Here is a 17,217-nt window from a genome sequence, read left to right on the forward strand (position 1 = left end):
AATCTCAGATTAAGCCATAAATTACCAGGTATGAGGTTTCCCTTCCATTAGGGCTGTGCGAAGCTTCAGTAGCCAATTAATTTCGGAGAAGATTCAGCTCAATTCAGCAGCCAAATCTTCAAATCTGAATTGAATTGAGAGACCCATTAAAAGGTCTGAATTGATTCAGAAGCCTCTGAATTGATTCGGAGAGATTTAGAGATTCAGGGGGGGCGCAGATCAATGCCCCCACAGTGGGACAGGGATTGGGGCTGGGCCTGGGACAAGCTGCCAAACTGGGGCAAGGGGGTGCGGGACCTGGAGAGGAGGAATCCTGCTACTGCACACTGCTGTGCACCACCAGTCCAGGACCTGCTCTTTTGGTGGCTCCTCTGGTGGTTCTCGCCACCAGTCTAAGAGGCAATGGGAGTGGGCATATGTCCCCAGATCTGCGAGGGGTGGACTGGGGTTGGCAGAACTCGGGGAGACTAGCCCCAGCTGCCTGCCACTGGGCTGTGCTCCACAGGGCCGGCAGAGCCAGGGCTGCACTCTGGGAGGCAGCCCTGACCCCACCCGCCCTGCAGAGTGCAGTGGAGTGGGGACTATGGGGGGCTGCAGCCACCCTAAATTCCCCATAGCCCCTGCTGCTGGCACCACCCTGATCCAGGTGTATGCACGTGCCCCCATGCCCTGCCACTGCTCACCCAGCCAAGGTGGGGAGGGGTGAAGGCATAGCTTGTCCAGGAGGCGCAGGGAGGCTGGAGCAGCTTCCACCACTGCGTGCCACTTGTCTGAGGCAGCGCAGTGGCACAGTCCCTCACCTCCCCGCCCTGGCTGGGCAAGCAGCAGGAGGGCATAGTCCCCACTCCCATTCCACCGCCCATCCAGAGCACAGCCTAGCCCAGCCTGCCTCGCACAGATCCAGGGGCATATGCCTGCTCCCATGCCCTCCCGGGCTGGTGACAAGACTCGCTGGAGGAGCCACCAGAAGAGCAGCTCCTGGACTGGTGGTGCGCAGCAGTGCACAGTGACAGGAGCCCCCCTCCCCAAGACCTGCACCCACCAGCCCCGGCTTGGCAGCTTGTCTCAGCCCCAGCCCCAATCCCTCCCTCACTGTGGGGGCATTGATCTGCCACCCCTCCATGCCCCTTTCCTCCCCACTCCATTCACCACAACAGACTTACCAGCTGGGGGCAGCTGTGTCCAGCATCAGTGAGGACTGTTGCCTGTATAATCTATGGCCAAATCTCCAAATTGGCACTGAATCTCCAATTCCAAATCAGCCAATTTGAATTGGGACAGTGATTTAAATCACCGAATTGAATCACTGTCCCTCCAACTTTTCTGAATCCGAATCTAAAGCAAATACTTGCTGCTTCACACAGGCCTACCATCCATCTCTCTGTTCATTGCTACAGGCCTTGGGAACTCCATCCCTTCCCCTCCATGCTCATTGGTACATTCTCTCCCCCTCCCCCCTCCCCTGCTTGCCACTGCCATTTTCCCTGGGTGCCCTGGGAGTGTGAAGGGTAGGGAGCTCCACAGCTCATCCTGTCCCACTCCATCCAGGCTGCCCCAGGAACAGGTCTCAATCAGAGACAGTAGTCGCAATGGCAGGTGGTAACTCTCTGGTACCTCACATGAAATTCCAGTAAGTAACTCACCTGCTGCTGGAGAACACCCAGGAGGATCAGGAAGGAAGGAGGAACCTATTAACTGCTGCTGCCACTGTCCTAAGATGAGTCTGGCTCCCCACAGAGCCCAGTTGAAACTAGGCAGGAGTGGCTGTAGACCTCCCCTGACCCTCAGGGCAGCCAGAGACAGCAGGTACAGTGGTAGCAGCAGGCAGGGAAAAGGGGGAATTGGAGGGGAAGGGAGGTGTCACTGAACATTGATGGAAGGGGGGAGGAATGAGATTCTTACCTAATTTATGAACTTAAAGTCCCCAGCTGCTGCTTCTGTGTTGTGGTCTAAAAGGGAGGCATGAATGCACCATTGAACCCCCTCTGCATCCACCCTTGCAATGGGGCAAGAGATTAGTATCTTCTGCTACAGTATATCTGGAATATCATGTGATGTAACTAGTAAGCACAGACTAAAGGGACTATTAAACAAGAAAGAGGTCCTAAAGGATTAGAGTCACTAGGTGTGGAAGGAAGGAGTTTCAGCATAGTCTCTTCACTAAGGGAGGGTTCAGAAATAGAGTTTGGGGAGCTGGACTGTAAGATTACTGATTCTATATCTCAGACTATCTGTACTTAATAGTTGGAGTTTTCCAGGGATCTTTCAGGAACAATGCTGCTTATGTAGAAAAGGAAGTGTACCACTGAGGTGTCAAAATCTGCTGATAATATAAAATAGGCTGGATTAATTAAGATCAAAAGGATTTAAAAGTAGATTACTGAGCAACATTGAGTTACCAGAGAGAATTCAACATAGAGGATTGTAAACTAATGCACGCAGGAAGAAGCTATTTAAATTTATTCATACTCATTGATGGGTTCTGAAAGAGTTGTACCCTCATAGGAAAAGCAGTAAGGAATGACTGCAGACAGCTCAATGAAGATATCAGGCTCAATGCACCCAGAACATAAATAAGGGCCTATAATGTATAAAAGTAACATGTTGGTGGTGAGCTACTTGCTTACCTTATTTAGATAAGATAAGACTGAAACCTGAAATCCTTATTTGGAAATGTCCTATTAATTTAATGAGAATTTAGGATTTAGTCTATTGACAATTATTACACTTACATTTGTGGTAATTAAACAATATTACTTTAGTATTTTCAGAATTTCCTTGGGCTTAACTATAGTACACTATTTTCACATATTTTTAGTTAACCCTGGTCAAATAAATCAACGATTTAAGAAACAGAAACTAAAGGAGTTACCTTTAAAAATACTGAAACTTTCTGATTACTAATCATTTCCCATTTTACTTTGCCTCAAATATTAAGATATCTGTTATTTTGGAGCTGTGTAATTACATTTCCAATTATTTATATTCCTTAATCTCCTTTATAAATAGATATATTTTATAGCATATGTCAGATTTTGTTTATGAAAGGAATATAGAATGAGAATTATTAAAACCATTAAAATAATCAATGCAGTCTCCCTTGAATACTGCATCTTGTTGCTGTAGTCATAATAAAAAGACATAGCAGAGAAAAAGTAGAAGCTGACTTACATACAGTGAAAGTGCAGTCTGCAAACATTATACAAGTGTATGCAATCACCACATATGCCCTTTGATGAAACAAGCTGTGCTGTAAGTGTGGATCTAGAACTATTTTTCTCCTAAACACTTGATGTGGTGGGTCTTGCAGCTTCAGAAAAATGCAGAATCTAGATTGTCGCTAACAAAAGTAAAATTACAAATCAATAAACTGAACCTCAGCTGATGAACTAAAATTACTCACCTTGTACAGTAAAGTGCCTACCTATGTTGGATTACATACACAAACACTCTTATTCATGTTCAAATGATCACAAATACTGAAATATCAAAATTCACTCTTGGAAGATAGTAAGTCCAGCACACACTGAGCAAACTCAAGGCAACATACTGTACATACGTATTCCTTTTCTTGCTGTGTTGCTCTTATTTCCTACACCTATGGCAAAGGTAATTGATTAATACTGAGGAAAGAACACTTTTGCTAATGCAGGCATTCATTTTTTTAGTATTATAGACCCAGACCTGCCCTTTCAGAGAACAGGGTAAACACATATGCGTATATTATATCATCATCATTTTAGTAGTAATATTATTAATGTACTCACCAATTCTTTTTGGCCAGATCTTCATTAATCACCTGTGGTTTTTAATTCCCTTCCCTTGACCTTCCATGCAATTTCTAATAGTCATATAGAAAGATTACTGCCTACAGCTGCTTTGAGAGTAAATGTCTCATTTTAGACTTGAAATTTACTTTTTAGCAACAGACTATTCTGCAATCAAAACCTTTCATTCTATTCACATTAAAACTTTATTAACCTTTTCTTCTACTTAATTAGTCCTTTTCTCATATACCAATTCAACAATTATTCTCTGTGTACTCTATTAATCTCATGTTAATTTGATGTCCATCAAACTTATTTCTTTGTTTCTTTTTTCAGGCTATTTTATTCCAGGTAGTCTGCCAGTTCCACAAAAAATTAAAATTTAATTGAAAAATTCTCTATGGAATTTATCACGCTTCCTCCTGTGATACTTGTAATGTAGAGACACTAAGTAATCACATCTGGAGTTTTTGGTACATTCATTTACATTTAACATATATTTCTATATTCCATGTTTACATTTCCATATTCACTGACTCTAAATCTCTTAAACTGCAAGTAGAGTTGGACGTACCAACCCCTATTCTCACAGACAGCTCCATTGTGTGCTTAAGGATTTAGGCTTGCAAGTTCCTCTGCAGGATAAGGGACTATCTTACATAACTATGCCCAATCATTTCATGGGGTACTTTCATTCTAAATCTCACCAAAACCCAGAAACAGATGCAGGTCAAGTGTGAGAGGGTGATATTCCCATGGAAGTCAAAGCAGGTATGGCTCATTATACCAAATCTATAAAAGAAAACCTGGCAAATGGTGAATATTATGTTTATCAAAAATTGCTGTTTTATTGATCCCAAAAATAAGTGTGGGTTTAGCTGATGTGGTTTTGGAATAAACCACACTATTTTGGAATAGTTCTGACTGGAAAAAAATTGGGAATCTACAGTTATCATCGTAGTGGCAGTGGATCACAATTTATTTAATAATTCAGCATTTAGGACACTTTCCAAGGATGAGGGATCCAGATTGAAATCTCTCATTTTCCAGAGGAAACTTGAACTGGCATCTCACACCTTGAAGACTGGCTCCTTCTCTCAGCTGCAACTGTTTACAACTTCCACTTCACATGCAATATTGAAATACTCATTGGAGAGGTGGAGAAGAAGGAAAGAGAGAGGAACTACAACCCTGAAGCCTGAGGGTTTGGACAGTCCTTGAGAAGTAAATATTTTATTCCAGTGAATATATGATTATTACACATAATGCAATAGCTTCAACAGGAGAGAATGAAAGCAACACATGCCAAAACAGTCCATAGCATGACTTGGCAACATTTTGGAGTGTGGGGGTGCTTTAATGGAGCTTAGCACTTGACCACAGGCCACTTCCAACCTGGTCCATACAATCCACTGCAATCATCACTTCCCCCCACTCTCCCCAGTGCTGCTGGTGCTTTTTCCCACATTGGGGTCAGCTAAAACAGTCATTCTGATAGGTTAAGTTGTGAATAGGAATGGTGGAGCTTTTTGTGGGTTGAAGAGGGGTGCTTGTCACCATCTTCCTTTGTATTTAACTGTATGAAAAGAAAAGGAAGACATTGCAGTACTGTTTGGGGAGACTTTTTTTTTAAATAAGTGAAATACAGTTAGAGAATTAAAAAAAGTCACAAAAATAACATAAAATACAGTATTAACAATAGATTGAATGACAGAGATTAAGAAAATCCCCATAGTACTGGAAAGGGAAAAGATTTTGGATGATCGATAAACTAAGCTTGACATGAAAGCCAAGATGAAATCTATGACCCAGCTTAAAATTGTCTCCAGTTCTTTCCCACATAAATTAATTCATTTTAATTTGCTGCAGAGGGAGAAAATTTTCTGTTAAAATAAGTGAAAGTAACATCTATTTGATCAAAGTATTATATTAATCATAGTAGCTTTTTGATCTGGTCAAAGATTTTGTTTGTGTTGCTTCTAAAAATAATTCATGAATAATTAAGTTTTGTTTATACCTGAGGATTTAATAATGGTTTGTTTAGTATATAAGAAATAAATGGATTTCTGGAACATGTGCCCCAAAGTATTATCCTTTTTTTGGATGGATAGATATATAAAAAGCTGGTTGGATATTTCATGTTTGATAATTCATTCAACAAATTTCAAATGTCTTTCTGTTCCCAAAATCATCCTCTGTTATAAACTCTTGAGCTGTAATTATCCCAGTCAAATTATTTTTCACAAAATATTTGCCACATACATTTAAAGACTGTTTCCTAGCCTGTAGCTTGCACTTTCTTGAGAGTATTTCCTAGCTAAATTTTAAGCGAGATCAGTTAAAGATGGATGTAATTATAGGAGTGTTTTGGCTAAGTGAGGTAAAAAGGGAGCTATTTTTAATATTTTTCTTTAAGTACTAGTCCTCAATATCTTAAATAAACTTCATACTAATATTTATCTCCACACTCAGCTTTATACATCTAACATTTAGGCTTTCTGTTAGTAGATGTTTGCTGGTATTCTTATCTCTACCTATACACCTGGAGTCCTTCACACCTTCCTTATGTGGAGTTTCTAAATTGCAATTTAAAAAAACTATTTACATATCCAATCACTTTCTTCAGAAATGCTGTCCAGATTTTTGGCTTCTCACATCTAGAATTTTTAGTAGTATTTCTTGCTGATTTCTTCTCTGTTTTGGGGTTGTAAAATTTCATTGAGTTTGATTATCCATATTCCAATTATTAGCTAGGACAAAAAAGAGAAGCTTATTTTAAAATACAGAAAAAGAAAAAGCCGTCCTTTCCTAAGTTTTATCAGCTTTATTCAAAATACCATGGATATAAATTATCTCTAGGCATTCTCTGGATATACCTTTATATTTCAAACTAGAGGGTTGCACACTTTGTAGCTTCTGTAGACTGAGCTCTTTGTACCACTCTCCCTCTCCCCTACATGCTCCTTGTATCTTCCATTCTCCTACCAAACTCCTCTCACACTACCTTCCTATCCACTTAATTTAGGGACTGTCTGAAATCTCTTTTCTACTTTTTCCCTCATTCCAAGTGCTCTGTGCCTCTCCTCATTTTCCCCTTAACTCCTGTTTTCCCCTCCATCTTTCTCTCTCATGACCTTTTTTACTCCACCATTACTATTTATTAGGGCTGCGCGAAATTTTGCCCACTGTTTCATTTTGACACTGTTTTGACTCATTTTGAGTTCAAAACAGTGAAACTGAAATGAAATGAAGGGCTTTGAAACAGCCTCGAAATGAAATAAGGACAGTTGAAATGTTTCGAAAGTTGTGAAACGTTTCAAGTTTCAAAGCTCAAGCTGGGCTTGCCTTCAGGGAAACAGAAAGTAAGGAGAGGGAGGGGAAGAGTGGGCAAGGACTGCTCTTATATAGACTGTGTCACTGGCCAGTGACTGATCCTTCCCTGAGGTCCCTTCCAATCCCAGTGCACTGGGGGAGGGATGGAAAAACAGCATAAAAGGCAGCATTGAACTGGCCTGCTTTCTGTCTTGGGGTTTGACAGTTACTGAGCTATCTTCCAGCAGCTCAGGAGTGTTAGACAATGAAGACTACTACTAGCATTGATTTGCATGATTTCCTATTTGCTAGCCTAGCCTAGCAAGAAGGATTCTAGAATACCTTTTTCTTTCTTCTAGATGCTTTTATTTTATTATTATAGTCATTAATTTATTCTTTTCAATTTTATAATTATATTGGATATTACACTATAAAATGCAATTTATATAGGAAGGGAGAGACATTTATATTTTATTTCTATACATTTATACCTTGCGGCATACTCTACACACTTTAGAGAATTTATATAGGAACAGAGATACATTTATATATTTGTATAAAAGCAAAGCACTATGAAACACATGATGAAGCATGGTGGAAAGGCAGCTGGCAAGCCTTCAGGGTGGGGTTGAAGAGGGGGTAGAGAGAGAGCTGTAAGTTCCCCCCCTCCCCCAAACTGAGACATCCTCTTTCCTACACCTAGCAGCAATGAGGCTTCCAGAAGCGGCAACGAGAGGGGAGTAGTGCCAGTACCACTGCCCATGCTTGAGCCTGCATCCCTTCCAAGAGCATGAGCCATAATGTCCCCCACCACCACCATGACAACAAGCAGCAGCCCTAGCACCAGCATGGCAGCCTCCTCTACCCCCATTTCACATCCCATGCTGAGCCTTCCAGTGCCAGAGGGAGAGCTGGATCTGGATCTGAGTGCCATAGCAAGGGAAATTTTAGGGAAGGAGAGGGAATCAGCTGAGTTTGTGCTCCATACCACTCAAGTTTCCCATAGAGCCAGGTCTCCTTCCCCAGAAGACACTTCAGAGGAGTCTGAGTAGAGGGTGTGGAGGCAAGCAGCTCAGCTGAGTCCATTCCTCCTGTTGCTACGTCTCTGCCTGCTGAGGAGGGGGAAAGTGCAGCATCCATACATGTATCCACTCCTCAGAAGCGAGCAGGTAGTATGGTCTGGAATCACTCTGAGCTGGCAGATGATCCCACATACACTATCTGCCTGCACTGCTGAGCCAAAACTAGCTGCAGCAAGGAAACAAAACACATAAGTACCACGGGGATGCCGATGCATCTCCTCAGGCACCACCTTCTTGCCCTTGCTCCTCCTCAGCCTGGCAACAGTGGGAATGTGCCCAAAGGGAAGTCCCCCTCTCACTCCAAAGTCCCATCCCTCCAAAGCAGAAACAGGCCACCCTGGAACAGTGGGGGAAAGGTGAACAGATAGTGGGGCATGTTGCAAGGGTGAACGAGATCACCCAGAGCATTGAGGAGGGCCGGCCATCAACAGCAAGCATCTTCTCCTTAGCTGAGAGGCCAGGGTTCAAGCAGCTCATGGTGCTTGTGGCTTCACCCTACCAAGTTCCCACATGCACCACCTTCAGCAGAACACTAGTGCCCTCCCTGTATGAGGCATGGAGGGAGTACTTGAGGGAGGAACTGCACAAGAAAGGTCCACAGGTGGCCTTACACTTCACCTCAGACATCTGGAGCAGCTGGGATGGAGATCATGCCTACCTCTCCCTCACAGAACACTGGTGTGAACAGTCAGACCATCAGTGGGCTCTCCTTCAAGCTGAGGTGATGGATGGGGCCAATCTGGTCAAGGCGGTACATGATGCCAGCTTTGTTGGCATCCTCTGTGTGGCACACAAGTTCCACCTCGTAGTCAGGGATGCCTTGAAGGAGGACAGGGTTGCTGATGATAGTGCCAGCACCAGCAGCAAGCTCATTTCCAAATGCAGGAAGGTGGCAGGTTACTTCCACCAGAGCATCAAGGGGGTCAAGATGCTGTGGGACAAGGGAGCAGAGCTGAACATCCCACAGCACAAAATCATGAAGGATGTGGAGACTAGGTGGAACTCCACTGATGTGATGCTTAAGAGGCTGCTGTAGCAACAGAAGGTCATCCATGAGATGGCCTTGCTCGGGGAGATTGGGATAAGTGCCCCCCTTAACAGAGCTGGGTGGGATACCATCTCCCAGATCTTGGTGGTCCTCAAGCCTTTCCTCGAAGCCACTGAGACCCTTAGCACTGGCGATACCCTCCTTAGCCAGGTGATCTGTGTAGTGAGGAGAATTCAAAGCCAAATGGACAGCATCCAGGGGATCAATGTTCCTGGCTGGGACAAGCTGCTGTCACCAGATGTCTGAACACTGGTGAGGTGGCTGAAGCAGGAAATCAGGAAATGGCTTGATCATTTGTGGTCCAGTACGGTCCATGTGCTGGCTGCCATGTGTGAGCCGAGGGTGAAGGGGAGTGTCAGTGTATGCAGCAGCAAGACCCTGTATCAGTGGATAGAGGTGCTGGTGAAGAGAGTCAGGGAGCCAGAAGGGCGGAGGCAGGGGGTCGTGCAAGAGGGGGATCCACTGTCCCATGCTAGCCTGACATCCATTAGCCAGTCTCCTCCTCTACCACAGGTGCTGCCAACGTGGGCCAAGGGCATGGTTTCCATGGTGGGGTCCAGAGGCACCAGACCCCATCATCAGGCGGGTAGTGCTCAGACCTTGGTGGCTGCCTACCTCGCTGAGGATGTGGGGTCACTGCTGTGTGACCCTTTGGCCTACTGGGCAAGCCACAGCCAGATGTGACTGGATCTGGCCACGGTTGCCCAGGCACACCTGTCCTGTGTTCCGAGCAAGAGGGTGTTCAGCATTGCTGGGGATTTAGTGGCACCCCACCACACCTGTTTAGATCCTGGTTTGGTGGAGCAGCTGATGTTCCTCAAGGTGAACCTCCTGCCGCTGGGGTTCCTCAAGCTCCAGATGCAGATGGAGTGAGTGCCATCCTCCTCACTCCGTCCTCACCTATTTCCTTTTTTCATTTTTTAAAAGCCATTTAATGCCCTGCTTTCAGAGCTGGAGGGGGCTTTCACTGCATCATCAGCCAGCAAGGGAAGAACATGTTACTGCTGAGCTACCATGCCACAATGAACTTGGAGGTATGGACTGGGGCTATAGGGATGGAGAAGGCCCCAGTTCCTGGGCATGACCACTAAAACCACACTCTGCCAGAGTCGGGGAGGCCTGGTGGGACTGCTAGCAGTGCAGCAGCACCAGGAAAAGCCAGGAGCGAAGATTCCCCTGGTGAAAGATGGCTATGAGGTGCCATAACCTCCAGCCACCACATGCACGCACACAGTCCTGGCTGGGGAAAGCCAGACCTGTCATGTCTTTGACAGGCCTGAGGTGTGCAGTGGAGTTCTAAGGCTCCAGGTGAGCTCAGCTTAGCTGCCTGGGATGTCAGCTTTTGGATTGAAAACCCCTTTGTCAAGCTGAGGAAGCATCTGCAGTTGGTGTGTGTGCTGTTCCTGGATGGAAGGAATAGTAAAGAAGCCAGAGGCTGACATGCAACGCAGGCAAGAAAGCCAGTCAGTGAAAATGGAAATGGAGGCATCAGGGATGAAGGGACAGGCTGGGGTGGGGGAGGGGGAAAAGGGGATGTAGCAGCGCAGGTAAAAGTGGAGGGGTACCTGAGGAGTCAGATGTCCGTCAGGTTGTAGTGTGTCAGAATTCCAATGTCTATATTGAATCCATAAGTTTCTGTACCTACTACCTAGGAGGGTGATGAAGTGAAGTTCATAGGCCTGGCTGTGAAAAGTGGTTTGTAGATTCCCTTTCAGGATCAGGCCTGAGAGACTGGAGACACAGTGGGTTTTTTTGTGAGAAATGTGTCCCTACAGGTAGTTGGGTATTCTTGTCTTATAATAGATTCTGGTGTGCAGCTTGTGGGGATACTGGAGATTGTTGGCAGGTTTTGTGTTTTGAGCTGGAGAATATTGGCTTCTGGTGATGAAGTTAGGTTAGCAAGGTTTGGTGCTTGTTTGATTTTACAAACCACTTTTCAGAGCCAGGCCTATGAACTTTATTTCATCAGCCTCCTAGGTACAGAAACTCATGGACTCAACATAGACATTGGATTTATGACACACTACAACCTGCCAGACATCTGACTCCCCAGGTACCTCTCCACTTTTACGTGCACTGCTACATCCCCCTTCTGCCTACCCCAGCCTGTCCCTCACCCCCTGATACCTCCATTTCCATTTTCACTGACTGGCTTCCTTTCCTGCATTGCACGCCAGCCTCTGGCTTCTTTACTATTCCTTCCATCCAGGAACAGCAGACACCCACAAACTGCAGGTGTTTCCTCAGTCTGACAAGGGTTTTCAACCTGAAAGCTTGCTAAGATATATTTCTATAACTAGCTATTCAGTTGGTCTGCTAAAACATACCTGTTTTACCCAAAGGTAAAAGGAACCCAAAGGAAAGGAACTTGTCTGGCCGTGCCATGTCCTTAGACTAACGCCCCTAGCACCTGACCAGAAGGACACAGGGCCCTGGGCACATCTAAGCCAGGCAGGGAGAGTTCTCTGGCAGCTGTTGGAGAAGAAGCGCCTGCAGGAAAGAAAAGAAAGGCTCTAGTCTGTGACAGTTTGGCTGCCTGAGATGCTGTTAGTGCTACTGTGCTGCTTACTAAGTTATTACCTGTTGTCATTTAAAGTGGTGGACTGGGATGAGGCTGTAGGGGAGAAGGACACCTCATTGCAGCACATTACCTTGTCATGTAGAAGCCCCAGTGCCAGTGAGGGTGCGCCTTAACACACACACGGTGTCACCCATGTCACAAGTTTTGCTTGTCAGCAGCCTGAGGTGCAGTTTCCCAGAAACCCCTGCACCTATCTCCTTGAAAGCTGTCAGGCTCCATGGCCTCAGCAGGGCCTAACGTGTCTGCAGTTTTCAGCCTGCTGCACCTTAACACACACATTTGACATGAGAATTTGAGGTGCAGTTTCCCAGAAACCTCTGCATCTATCTCCTTGAAACTTGGTAGGCTTTATGGCCTCAGAAGGGGGATACTATCCCTGAAAGTTTCATCTGAATTAGGCAAGAAATGACAATGTTATAGGCAGTTTCATGCTTCCCCATTATAGCCTATGGGTGAAATGTCGAAACAGCATCAAAACAGTGAAACAGTTTCGACGAAACGAAATGGAACAGCTGTTTCAAAATTAAATGAACCTTGAAACGAAACACTGTCCCATTGAAATGGCAGTCAAAACGGAATGGTGCTGTTTTGCACAGCCCTACTTCTTTCTTCCTAGGAGATAAATTAATCTGTTACCTTGTTGCACAAATGGGAAGGGCTCCAAGGGGATGTGTCCAGCATGGTAAAAGCATGCTCTAGGTGGGACATTCCTAAACATGCCTTGGCCACCCGTTCCAACTGACACACTCCAGTACACTAAACAGCCTTCTCTAGGGTCACTCCCACTGACTACTCTATGGGTTCCAGGAGACTCTGGTTTCCAGAGTGGCCATAGAAAGACTTCTCCATGCAGCACTACTTCTGGGTTTGAAGTGTGCCAGGCAGAACAGGTGGGCATACATGTGGAGGCATACTGGCTGAAAAAACAGTGTTATCATAGTTTAAACATGTCTCATATGCCCCTACTTTCCACTTACTAGATTTCCCATTTTCTTTTGGATCAGTGATGGTCTAGTCTATTTTTTAATGCTGCATCTGATCTAGTCCAAAGTGATAACTTTACATCTAAAAAGACAAACAGAGAAATGCCATCAGGCAAGGCCTCATAACATTGGCCAATGTTACTGTGATTATATATAGTCATGATTTGACAAATATATGTAAATGCATTTAAGTGATATTTGAATACTAAGTTTCAGCTAATCATAATATTCATAAGCAACTAAGAATCACTTTATATAAATGCAGTTATAATGAATGCATTTAAAGTAGACATAATTTGCAAATGAATACCTTTAAATATTGCTTTTTTTACATTCACTGTTAGCAGAGAGAGAAGCATTGGCTGACTGTTCTCCCATGATATTTGTTAAATGTGTTAATAGGTTGCAGGGTTAAAATATTTTATTGTTCAATGGTATATGCTTACAAAATAATGAACGGTCTTTAACGACATGCAGGAAATTATACCAAGCAAAATCTACTTGAATTTTCCAGGCTGTTATGAGCAATAACAGAATTTTTTTTTGTTGCTAGAAATAAATTCATATAAAACCTTATTCATAAAAAAAATCTTAGTCCAGTTCCAAATCTGGCCTCTGTTCTTACAAGTTCATCAGCACATTTGTTACTTCTTAAATAGTCTCACTGATTTAAATGAGATTCTTTGAGCCTATAAGTTAGTAACTTCTGCAGCTATCTGAAGGATTAGTACCTGCATTAGCTAGGATAAGGGTACATATGGCATGTTTGGATATTTAAATATGCATTCAAACTTTAGGCACTGACATGCAACTTGAGTGCCCAAATAAAAGATCATAGTGGGTGTATTTAATGAGACACTTTACTGCACAGAAGATTAATTTGCTACGCAGTAAAGAGTCACCATCTACACCTGCACAGCAATTAGGGCACTGCAGACTAATCTACTGTGCTACTGGATAGTGCTGTCAGATACAAGTGGGATCCAGCACCACAGTAAATTATGGGGCTTAAACTCAGGTATAGATGGTGACATTGAGATTAGTTTACTCCATTGTGTAAACCACGTACAGCAAAAGCTCTGTTATCTGGCACCCATGGGTAATGGGGGGTGCTGGATAACCAAATATGCTGGTTACCTGAAAGGCCCAAACAGGAGTCTTTGCCCGTTCAGGCTGCTCTGGGTGTGCCAGGGGTCAGGAAGGGAGGTCCTGTGCAGGCTGCTTTGTGCTGGGCCATGGGGGCTCAGCAGCGCAAGCTGCTTTGCCCCTGGCCATGGGGACTCAGCAAAACCGGAAGTGCCATGGTGGGCACTTCTGGTTTCACTTTTGCTGCGTCGACTGGCCTGCTGGTTAATGGAGAATGCTGGTTTCTAAGGTGCTGGATAATGTGGCTTTTACTGTAGAAAACTGGGCCCTATGTTGTCCTTACTTCAGGGCTGTACACCAGCTTCTAGCATCACTTACAATTCTGCTGAACTATGGTATAAATAACACATGCTGAACCCTACCCTCCCAAACTATATTTGGAATCACTTGATATTACTACTACCACTACTACTGCTGCTGCTATTACAAATCTGCTTCCTGAGTGAATAAAAATGTCATCTTTCAAAAAAACTCTGAGATTTGTATATGGGGGATAAATTCTGACAAGTTGTTTTGTTGTTGTTGTTGTTATAAAACAGTAGCAATTATGTCAATTAAATTAAATTCCTTAATGTGAAAATGGTCTACCAACTTCAAAATAATGAGAGGAGAGGGGCAAATTAAACTGAAGGAAAGCATACCTTATGGTCTGTCAATTGTCTTTGTTTGATACTGAAACAATCTTGTGCAACACAGAAAGCAAATGGATCATATTTCTCCAACTGTCCAGGACTTAACTCCTAATAAAGCAATAGCACTTATTCACAACTATTGCCATTAATACCATGATGTTGAGGCCACAAAGGCTGTAATGCAGTTTTCAAGGCATCTATATTTTTAGCAGTTTCACAGAAGGATCCAAACTGAAGCTATGGAATTGACCATCTCTGAGGTGTTCAAATCCCAACCTGAATTTTGAATTATGGTTTGCAGAAAGTCTCATGCTTTTGCAAAGAGACTAACTAAATCTTTGGAGTTGAACATTCCTCAATTCGAAATTTTGATCTGGATGTAATTGTTCACTTGATCCCAATTGCTATGAAAACTCTTCATGAGGACCTACTGTTTTGTCTTCAGGGAAGAGGTCCTTTACTTCTCATATGATCCTTAATATTTTGCTTAACAATTTCTGTACTCCCTATCTCATAGAACTGTAAGGCACTTTCATGAAAATACTAAAAATCTCATAAGACAGACCAAGAGGCAGGAAGGCAGGCAGACAAACTGGCTGCTGTATCACAGGTATTTAGACTACTATGTCCATTACAAATATTTGCCATAGTCAACGGTCCTATTTTAATCAGCACTTTCCTCCCATTTCTGTCTGATGAAAAGCATCAGGAGATCACTGTGGCTCCCCCCCCAAAAATCACACAATCTTTGAAAATGAGAATTGCTGCCATAAAGCATCTATTTTTGGAAACAAACATCTGAAACCTTGGCTTCTTAGATGCTGGATTCTGTAATTCTGCAGTGTGTAAGATTTCTATTGACTACAATGAAAACTATGGGTATGGTAGTGACACAGTATAGGGCCAAATGGCATCAACAGACATTCTCAAAAATCTGTAATTTTATTATAAGATTAGAAAAATACTATATGAGTAGAAAAGAAGTCAGCAATGTTTAATAAGAATTATTTTTTTTAATTTTGTTTACTAAAACAATATTTTAGATTAACAAATTATTTTTGGACTATTGTTCCTAAACATGCTAATCCTGCAACAAAAGCCCATATTTTAGGTGTTGCAAAAATACACATCAAAGCTATTTTTTTAGAAAATCAAGGAGGAATCCTGTTGGGCAGTTGTATTGTTCACTATGAGCTGGTTGATTTTATAGACTTGAGATAAGCAATAAATCTTTTTTCACATAAGAGAATAAAAGTAGGTCTTCTAACCCTTCCTGTTCTTTTGGATCAAAGGCTACTGTACTATTCTGACATTAAGACTGAAAAAAGAAAGGAGTTTTAATTCCAATTGCCAGATTCATCTCTACAGAGGCTGGTTATAAATAGTGAAAAATATAGAGGCATCAGTAGTAAGAAAGTGTGTAGGACTCCTGGTCCACTGACTAAATGGCATCTTTCAATCTGATATAAACATATATAAACATAATAGCACAAGTTATGTATAAATTCTTCATCACTTGAAGTCTTTAAAACACAGCTGTGTGCCTTTCTAAAACACATAATGCTGTTTGGTCTCATGTTATTCAGTTCAATGCATGAATCATTCAGAGAAATCTATGGCCTGTGCTATATTAGAGGTCAGGCTGGACAATGTGAGGTTCCCTCCTAGAGTTAAAACCCATGAATTAAACAAAATTGAACTAACTGCAAGAATCTTTCTGCTTTTTAAAAGTAAATACTATATTTAGAAAAGCTCCATGTAAACAAAATGTTCAAAGGTCCATGCTCACCAGGAGCATCTACATGAGACACTAAAGGTGCAGTAGTCTAATTCTACTGTGCCTTAAAATGGCAGGCAAAAAAACCTGTGCTAATGCACAGTAGGATTAGTCTACTGCGCATTAGTGTCACAAAAAAGTGTGTGCCAGCACTACTGTGTAGTAGTGCCAATTACAGCACATTAAGTTAGTAATGCACCACAATTATGGCACATTAATGACCATATAGACATGCCCACCAAGTCCTAAACTAATCCCAATAGGATAGATGATGTGTAAAATATACCAAAAGAATCTTCAATACATCAATATCAGCCTGAAAATGGTTGTACTTTTGACTCCTTATCTGTTCTTACCAGTATAAATAGTATGAGATGTCAGTTCTTTTGATGGGGTTCTTTTCTTTTCTTCCCCTTTTTCAAATTCTAAAAAGAAGAGTTACTTGTATAACAGAAGGGAACAATATCTGTTTCAGGATTTTAGTAAGTCTATTTCTTAAATATTTATAAGTCATTGTACTTAAATGTTATGCCATTGCACTCTAAGTGCCATTCCACCCTTTCCCCCCCCTTACTTTCACATTAACTTGCAGTATTGGGGTAATGCATGGGAAAAATTCCTAATGAGTGTTTAACCTTCCATTTTTCTTAGCAAATAGTTATTTTTTTACTGTAACACTGTAAATAACAAAATAGTTGAGCTTATACAGAATAATTATTCTAAATATCTTGAAAAATCACTTCTCAACTTCAGCTTCTACCGAAAACAAACTACCACAAAAAATAAGTACTGGACAACATGCATATTACTCAAAGGTTTCTAATTGTTTTTGCTCTTCATTCACTAATTAAGCACCTTCCCATTTTTCAGAAACATTGTAATATTCACA

The 17,217-nt window shown here is 42.6% G+C and overlaps 1 long non-coding RNA gene across 2 annotated transcripts; it reads right to left on the bottom strand.

The window, feature by feature from the left end:
* Positions 1 to 5,280: 5,280 nt before the first annotated feature.
* LOC102384978 lies at positions 5,281 to 16,755 on the bottom strand. 2 transcript variants are annotated; one of them, XR_325130.1, is made up of 3 exons: positions 16,685 to 16,755; positions 12,768 to 12,855; positions 5,281 to 5,343 (listed from the first exon to the last, which is right to left on the bottom strand). It is a non-coding gene; the product is annotated as an uncharacterized LOC102384978 (long non-coding RNA). The 2 variants fall into 2 exon arrangements; XR_325129.1 differs by lacking the exon at positions 5,281 to 5,343 and adding an exon at positions 6,447 to 6,517.
* Positions 16,756 to 17,217: the final 462 nt, after the last annotated feature.

This window comes from Alligator sinensis, unplaced genomic scaffold, assembly GCF_000455745.1.
Source record: "Alligator sinensis unplaced genomic scaffold, ASM45574v1 scaffold1214_1, whole genome shotgun sequence".
NCBI classification, from domain to species: domain Eukaryota; kingdom Metazoa; phylum Chordata; order Crocodylia; family Alligatoridae; genus Alligator; species Alligator sinensis.